Here is an 8,315-nt window from a genome sequence, read left to right as displayed (position 1 = left end):
TCTATTTCTTTGGCTTTCTATTTCTTTCATTTTAGGTATACAGAATGGATGTTGGGTAGAATAATTGAAGCAAAATACATTAAAACCAATTATCACCTATCCTGGGGCTATTAAAGACTTTATTTTAACTCAAGGGTAGTTTCTCTCTTGTTTTGTTCTCTGAATGTTGACAGGAGAGGAATAATCTTGAGGCAAATGGAACACTTCAACAAGCAAATATCACAAGAGCCATATAACTCTTCCAAATATATTTTGCTTAGGTTACAGTGTGCAGTGCTAAACCATAGCTCTTCAAATTAATATCCTTCATAGCATTCTACTTTGTTAGTAGAATCTGGGTCTAGTGGCATCTAAGAAATTGTCCACCATCCTGTGTTGTCAGGGATAATTTCTGGACATATCAAGCTGGGACACATAGAAAGGAGAAGCAGAAGAAAAGACAGTCCTATAATCACTCCCCAGTGAATGCCTTCTCTTTCCTTTTCCCCTTCTGTCCTTCATCCTGCATTCCTTCCCAGTGAAACAGCTGTGGTTGTTTCCCATATCAGAAATTATTAACAACATTTATTTTTTATTTATTTAAATCATAGTTCTAGTTTGCAGCAGAGTTTCAGCAGTTAGGTTGCCAGATTAACTGCGATTAAGACAACAACATTTGCTCTCATTGCAACTGGATGCAGTCTTCTATTGGCAATCTGTGATTTCTTTTCTAAAAGTGCTTAGATCTAAAATACACTGGGCCAAATTCAATATGTATTAGATTTAATACAGATTGAGTCTGGCATCCCAAAATCAAACAGAAGAGTAGCTAGTCAGAGCTGCAATCTACTGAATCCTCAGTTTTCAAGGGTGAAGATTTCAAATGCTAAGCCCCAAAAGGTCACACATCTCCAAAAAGCCTGTGGTGATCGGGGCATGCAGGGATTTGTTGCTGTTGTGAGGGGTGTTGCCGGATCCATTCTTCTCAGAACATTCCCCTCTCCCTCCTCCATCTCCAGGCACTGTTTCTGCTGGCACAGAGCAGATTCTTACCCTTTAGCATCAGTCCATCGTACAAGCATTTAATACATAGCTTAACCTCATAAACCACTGGGACCTGATCTGCTTCTGAGACCTTGCCCCAAATGCTGTTGACAGTGCTGTGGGTTGGAGATGAAACTGCTAATACAGCAGGATTCACTTTTACCCCATCCTCCTGTAGGGTCTTGGCAGAGATATATGGGGCTTTAACTGTGCTGTCTCAACAAACAAAGAGAGAGACTGTAGAGGCTGCCCACGTTGTTCAGGTGGTTACTTTCCTTCTGCAGAAAAAGTAATAGAGGGAATGGAAGCTTTCTGACTGGACCACCTTGTCTTATTCATGGATTTCAAAATATATGTCATAACATTTTAAAAATAACATCTGACTATTCCAAGAAATTATATGCAAGATGTACAGAAATATATAAAGATACTGAACTTGGCATGAGATTTTGCTGAAATACTTTAGCTGAAAATAAACTTTGCAAGATACATACGTGATATATATGCTTTTTCAGCTAAAGAGGGAAGATGCTGGCTATGCTAGTGGCTTTTCTTTGTGGGATGTGTAAAGAAATCCATGATTTCAATCTCCCAGTTGCACAGATAAGGGGAAAATTTTAAGTAAGACAAATAAAATGAAAGCATTTCATTCCATTCTGGATACCACATTAAAGTACAGTAGCGTCAAATAATGGGTTTATAAAAAAACATTGGCTGTCTCTCATGTAGTTCAAACATCTCATTACTGTGGGGTTATAAATCTGCAGACAGTGGAGGTTCCTTTTACAGAGCGGTCTTTCAGCTCAAATGGTTATGAACAGATCGATACATTTGTTATGAATCATCTCTTTTAGAACTTGAGCAAATGTGACTTAGCAGTTTTAACAGAAATGGAGCTGAGTGATGCTTCATAGATTTCAACTATCTTGCAGCTGGTTCAGTGAGGTGAAATCTGTAACTGGCCTGTTGAGTAGTGAGAGCAATAACAGAAGGAAATAAAGAAAAAAAATGGTACAGTGTAGCTTGGACTTTTAGCTGATTTTTGTATTGAATGTGCTTCTAGTATAAGAAGATGTGGTGGAAGCAATATTCAGATAACGTTTTGTTATCTTGTAGCTTTTCTTAAAAAAAAAATAGCTACAATGAAGCCTCAAAAAACTTATTTTCATCCATCATTAGGCCAGAACTACAGTGTACTAGTGGTTAGATTTGTTCCATCTTTGACCTAATTTAAAGTGCAGGTTGCTTCCCAAATGCCTTAAAAGTGACTGAAGAAATTGAGTACAGTTTCTGAAAAAATAGGAATTCAGTACCTCATCTGGCACATGGCTGAGTTCCTGCACCCCTAACCGAAGTCAGAAGGAGCCAAGGATAAAAACATCTTACAGCAATTAATGGCTTATGCACCATTGTCAGAGAGGTGCTTAACTGTGGAGAGCTTGAATGTTCTGCTATTATTATTTCAAGTTTCTTTGTTGTCTAGTAGGAGCCCCTGTCTTAAACGAGGTCCTTTCCATCACTGCACAGCTCACAGGATGTTCAATGAAGAAAATGTACTAGATAAAACAAGAACAAAGGAAAAAAGTTATGAAGTTGTGTTTTGACAAACACAAGAGAGAGAAACCATATGCAGAAAAGTAAGCCACATCAGAATAGTTAATAAAGTAGTTGTCTTATTTTGCCTGTAGGTAATTCTGGTTCAAAACCATGTTATTCCCTATTTATACCCATTTGCTACAGTCCTACATTGATAAATCACCAAAGTCTCTGGTATTTTTGTGAGTGTCTCAATTTTTTCTGTTGGCATTGGTTTTAGAGCTGTGCAAGTAATTAAATAGTGTTTAGGCCAAAGCTAATGAATCTGTAGCTCAGAGCTCTGAACGTAGGATGCTGGAATCTGAAACTCAAATCCTTGCAGTACACCTGAAATTATTTCTGCAGGTCGGGACAGTTCCAGTAGAGAAATCCACCTAAGAACAGCCAATAAGATGAGCTGAAGAAGATCTGCATTCAGGTATCAGCTCTAAGTCAGGGACATTTGCAGACATTAGTCTGCAGTCGGCAGCCAGCAGATGATTCCATATAAGTCTCCCTCACTTCACTGGATATGCTAACGGGAGTATTCTTGGAGGCATAAGCCCATCTCTGCTGATCTGCAAAAGAATTCACCATATTTTCAGTAATTGCCACCTGCTTCATTTGGCTGTGTTTTTTCCAGAAGTCTGGCCTGTTGATGCCTTGAATCTCCATAAAACATCCATTGTGCATGCCAGGAGCAATCCTATGTCACATCCTTGGTGAATGACACATCCAATTAGCTCTTGGACCTGCTGTTATTAGCAGACATCTGTTCCGGTTCTGGCGGCAGACCTATAGGATCAAGTCCTATATATCAAGTGATATAAGCTGTGCTGAGATTGACCCTCCTGCTTCACAGAATTGAGGTTGTAGTGGAGTTGAAGGTGACTTAATCAGCTTTGTTGTTTTCAGTATAAATGAATGGGGACAATGGATTTGCTGAAAATGTGATAGCTCTCAGACTAAAATGTGTAGCATTCTTGAGCAAGTGTAACATTATTTAATATGGAAAACCTGAAGAAAACCCCAGGGCGCATAAGCTTGCAAGTCCTACCAACCATTCTCCAATGTGAGGAAGAAAGCAATGCAAGTCTAACTGTCCTGCAGATGCTGGAGACGAAGCCACACCCTGAGCTGTAGGTAATTATTGATTTCTGAATTCCACTGTCTTCAGGAGAAGCATGCCTAAATGAAGGCTCAGTGAAAACTGAGGAAGAAGGTCAGAGTTTGGCTTGCGGTGCTTTCACTCTCATTTATTCCAGCATGCTTTATGCTCAGATGTTCAGTGACTGATGAATGTTTGTAGACAATCATGTATTAAAACTGCCTCTTCCAGGCTGAAGTCTTTATCGCTATGCAGCAATAAAGACAGCAATAGTATAGCAATTTATTTATATAAACCCAATGTAAGAATCAGTGGTTCACTGTGTTTATAATGAGTTATCAATATAGGTTTTGTTCTTCCGAGCTGTGAGAGAAAATTTAATTTTGACCAAATGTTATAAAATAAAGGTTTGATTATTCAGGCTTGAATTCTATTGATTTTGGGTAGATATTTTGGGTAGTTTACAAATTTCTTTTGGGCTGTGCTAATGAAGGATGAGATATGATCTCTTATGATCCACATGGAACAAAATATTCTCTGAGCTCTCACCATGAATACAGAGTTCCGTGTTGAAATTTTTGTTCTGGAATTAGTATAAAATATTTTCTGTGAAGATTTTGTAAATGACACCCTTCAGTTAAATAGGTTTAGAGACCTGTGCTATTGTGCTTACTGAATTTTGTGAATTATATGAATATGATACTGTTATATAAAGAAAAAAACTGTTGCCAAAATTACTAAGCACCTAAAATTTCAGTGTAAAAAAATATGCCTCCTCCTTTCTGAACAGTAATAATCTCTCATTTTGTCACTGATGGATATTTTGATTGGCAATGAAATACAATACAAGTGCCATTTGCTACACATTAGGAAAAACATTTTATCAGAAAGTCAGCCCTGATACTGCAAGATAATTTACAAAATACAGCCTTAAAGGTGGACCTTTAAACCTAACTGGCTCCCTTACAAGAGTCAGCGCAAAGGAGAAATTATGCAAGTACAAAACTAATGGGGTAATTTTGTAGATTTGGACTTAGATTTGGACTGAAATTTCCATGGTGTTTTCAATTGTTTGAGTAGACATAATGCACATGCCAAAAACTCTGAAAGGTCGGTTCATTTTCTTCTCAGGCTTTTCAACTAAGGTGATTTTTTTAGATTTTATTTTAGGGGCAGCTCCAAATGATCTCAGATGGAATTTTGCTTGAATAACAACTTCAACATTCCTGTTGCAGACAGACCATTTCGGTTCTTCTGTGGTGTCTTTCAGAGGAAGAGTAGGAGGAACTGGTAATTAGGAGTTTACTAATGATAAAATTATTAGTTTTATAATAAAATAACCTTTATTCACTGAAAACCAGAAAATATTATGTTTCGCTACATATTTTATAGATGTGTGGGAGCATGGTCCTGCAATTTAAAAAAAAGGTTTAATTTTGCTCTTTAAATGAGTCAGAGGAACATGATTTTTTTACAGCAAGTATTTTATTTTCTCTTGCTGATTGCTTAATGTTTTCATTAAAGCACTAAGCAGACCTGCAAAATTCAAGGTTAAGGAGTCTAGACTTTTTCCTATATGTTTAAACATATAGATAGAATTTAAATAAGATGGCACTTTTACTCTTTTAGAAAGATACTTGCTATTATGTAAACTGCTTAAATCAGTAAAGATATGAATAATAATATTTCATTATTTATAAGTATGCATATAGTACTTTATAGTTATGAAGAAGGACTAAATTCTGGTTTGTTCCACACAAGATAATAAAAAAGAATAAAACCTCTTCTGATCAAGGATTGCCCTGACCTGTGATCCAGGTATATGGGATAAGGAAGTTTTTGCATGTTTTTCTGCGTTTCAGGAAAAAGATTAGGGACTGTGGGAACTGTTTCTGTACGGCCAATTCTGTGTTCAGTTGAACTGAACTCACACATCAGCAAAAACCATTTACTAAATGTAAGTATTACTACTCTGTGTTGTATGTTTTACTAGAAACTATCTTACATGGAGAGGGACTAAGTTTCATACAATGAAAGTGGTTGATTCTTCTGATTTCTCAGGCTCCTCTGGGGAAAATAAATGTTAGCATTAATGATAACCTGTTTTCTGAGACTGTTTTATAATGCTGACACCTTAAGCTAGCACATTGTGAAAGAATTATCATTATTAAAGGGAACTTGGATAGAAAAAAAAAAGTATGTTTAAAATCAATTGATGCAATTATAAACCAGCACAGAAATTCCTTTAGTTTTAAGATTCATAGGGCAGGAGGCCTGTTTCAACATAGAAATTGTCTATACTGATTGTTCATATGTTCTTGTCCTCAGCATGCATATGACCTATCATGTAAATGCTTATGTGGCACATCCATAAACCAGCAGTACACAGAAATTATCCTTTATGTCCAATAAAATATTGACTTGTGTCTTCTCTCCCTCTCTCAGTGCAGTTTTCTATTTGCTAACCTGAAAAGTACAATCGTCACCAGATTGTGACAATTCACGATCTGGGGGAAAAAAAAAAAAGCACTTGGCCCTGTCCCTGTGGCCCTCATGAACCAAAACTGGGAAATATATGAGATATATGTGATTCAGAACTTTTGAACATACTGAAATTCCAGCTACTCCCAGAAAATAAAATTTATGTCTCAAAATATGCCACATTACAACGTCAAGTAAGATGAGCAAATGTGATTGTCTCCAATAAACAAGTGATTGCCTTATTAACCCTGGGTTTAAAAGTGCACATGAGGAGGGCAACTCATTACTATCAAGAGATGTGTGGAGCAAGCAAAGGATGTGTTATTATCCCTGGGGCCACTGAGAATAGCAGCAAATAGGATTATTGCTTAGATAAGGATGAACAGAAAGCTAGATGAATGTAATTTCAGTGAGAATTGATTTGTGGAGAAGTGATTTAATGACATTTAAAAGGGCACCCACTGTATGAATCTTTAAGTATATCCTCTGTTCTTATGGTAATATAAGGCTAAGCCTTTGTCTTTCATTTTCTTCCCTGAGTGCAATGTGTTCAGGCACCTGGGGATATTAGGACCCTGTGAGAACCATAGCCAGGTCCTCCCTGGCTGGACACTTTTGAGGCTGCTGTGATTGCTCTCAAATCAAGTTTTCCTGTACCTACAGCCCTTAATCAGGGACAGAAGGCATATCCTTGGAGGCAACTTGCCTGAGAGCTGACAAACCATGACCCAGCTACTGGCACTTGGGACTGTCAATACCCCCTGGAATTTATGAATCCCCTGACTCTAAACTTTGTCTTGTGTTAACTTTTCAGAAGCAAATATTAAAAACTAAACACAAAGCAGGTGTTGGTGTGTCATAGGATTCCAGTTACTTTTTGTGTTACACATAGATAAACAGATCCAGAGACAAACCCATCTAGGCAAAATACATTTTTATTTTTCTCACTATGTTGCAGTTTGATCCATGTCCTTTGAATCTCCAGAGTCTTTCAGCTACAGTTCATATCTTGCTTCTGCATACAGTGGAGCCCTCTTTCCACGGTTGCTGTCGGCATTCATCCTTACACAGTGGCTAATTCTCTTGGCTGCCCCCACTCCCTCCGGGAGCAAGGTGTTTGTGGTCTGCCTCTATAGCTCTAGGACTCTTCCTCCGACTCATTTATTCACAGAAGTTACAAATATTTTGTTCTGTGTCTACATTTCTGTATTTTCCAACTACATGCTCCTTATTCTTTAAGGGAATCATTGTCCAAGGTATTTTCGTCAAATAAGTTGCTATTGACATACCTTTTTCTTGGCCTGGAGAGAATGTGACATATTTTATTTCAGCATCTGCTGTAAATGGAGCCTTCAGCTCAGCTAAAAATCTGACTTGTAGTGTGTGTTTGACCAAGAAAGTATGATTGGCAGCCTGGGAAATGTAACAGTACTCTGTAGGTAAGTAATGCAATTTCCTTAAAGCTCATTTTTAACATGTTTTCTGGTAGACTGTAACGCATGTTACTGAAATATCTGATCACCCTCAGAATGTGGGCACGGTCTGAAAACCTGCAGATGAAAGAAGAGATGTTCCATGTTCTTTCTGTCTGTGGACAGGGACCACACAATGAGCAGTCTTGGAAGTGCTCCATGATTAACTATGCTACGTACTAAAGTTAATGGATTTTATGAGCATGACAACTTCATATTTATTTGAGCACATTCCACGAACATGTTAATTCTTAACTCATTTGTCAGCTATCTAATTTCTGGCAATCTCCTGAGCAAACTACTTTACTGGATTTAATACATTTGTAAAATGAATCAATCATAGATTCAGCATAGAGATTTGACTACATTTATAATGACATGTGGCCATTAAAGATGGCCTACGCACTGATTCTGTGGTAATGCCTGCTAAATCTATAGGGCTTGTTAATGTTTGACAAGTTACTTTTTATGTTCTTATGGTTTAGTGTTTAATGATGATTAATCCCATAACAGAAGAGTAGTCTCAGCTTTTGACGGTTATTGCAGAACATGTGGAAAATAAAATGTGTCAATTAAGTAAAATGCTCACATCCTAAAACACACTTTATTTTACCCATAAGCAAAGGCATTAAAATTATACTATAGCCACAGGAAAA

At 37.4% G+C, this 8,315-nt stretch overlaps 1 long non-coding RNA gene across 1 annotated transcript; it reads left to right on the top strand.

The window, feature by feature from the left end:
* Positions 1–4,533: 4,533 nt before the first annotated feature.
* Positions 4,534–7,620, top strand: LOC142064509 (uncharacterized). The gene is made up of 3 exons (XR_012663189.1): positions 4,534–4,996; positions 5,569–5,663; positions 7,519–7,620. It is a non-coding gene; the product is annotated as an uncharacterized LOC142064509 (long non-coding RNA).
* Positions 7,621–8,315: the final 695 nt, after the last annotated feature.

The sequence above is a fragment of the Phalacrocorax aristotelis genome, chromosome 1, assembly GCF_949628215.1.
Source record: "Phalacrocorax aristotelis chromosome 1, bGulAri2.1, whole genome shotgun sequence".
Lineage (NCBI taxonomy): Eukaryota > Metazoa > Chordata > Aves > Suliformes > Phalacrocoracidae > Phalacrocorax > Phalacrocorax aristotelis.
Note: the sequence above shows the minus strand (reverse complement) of the source record. Positions and strands in the feature narration are given on the sequence as shown.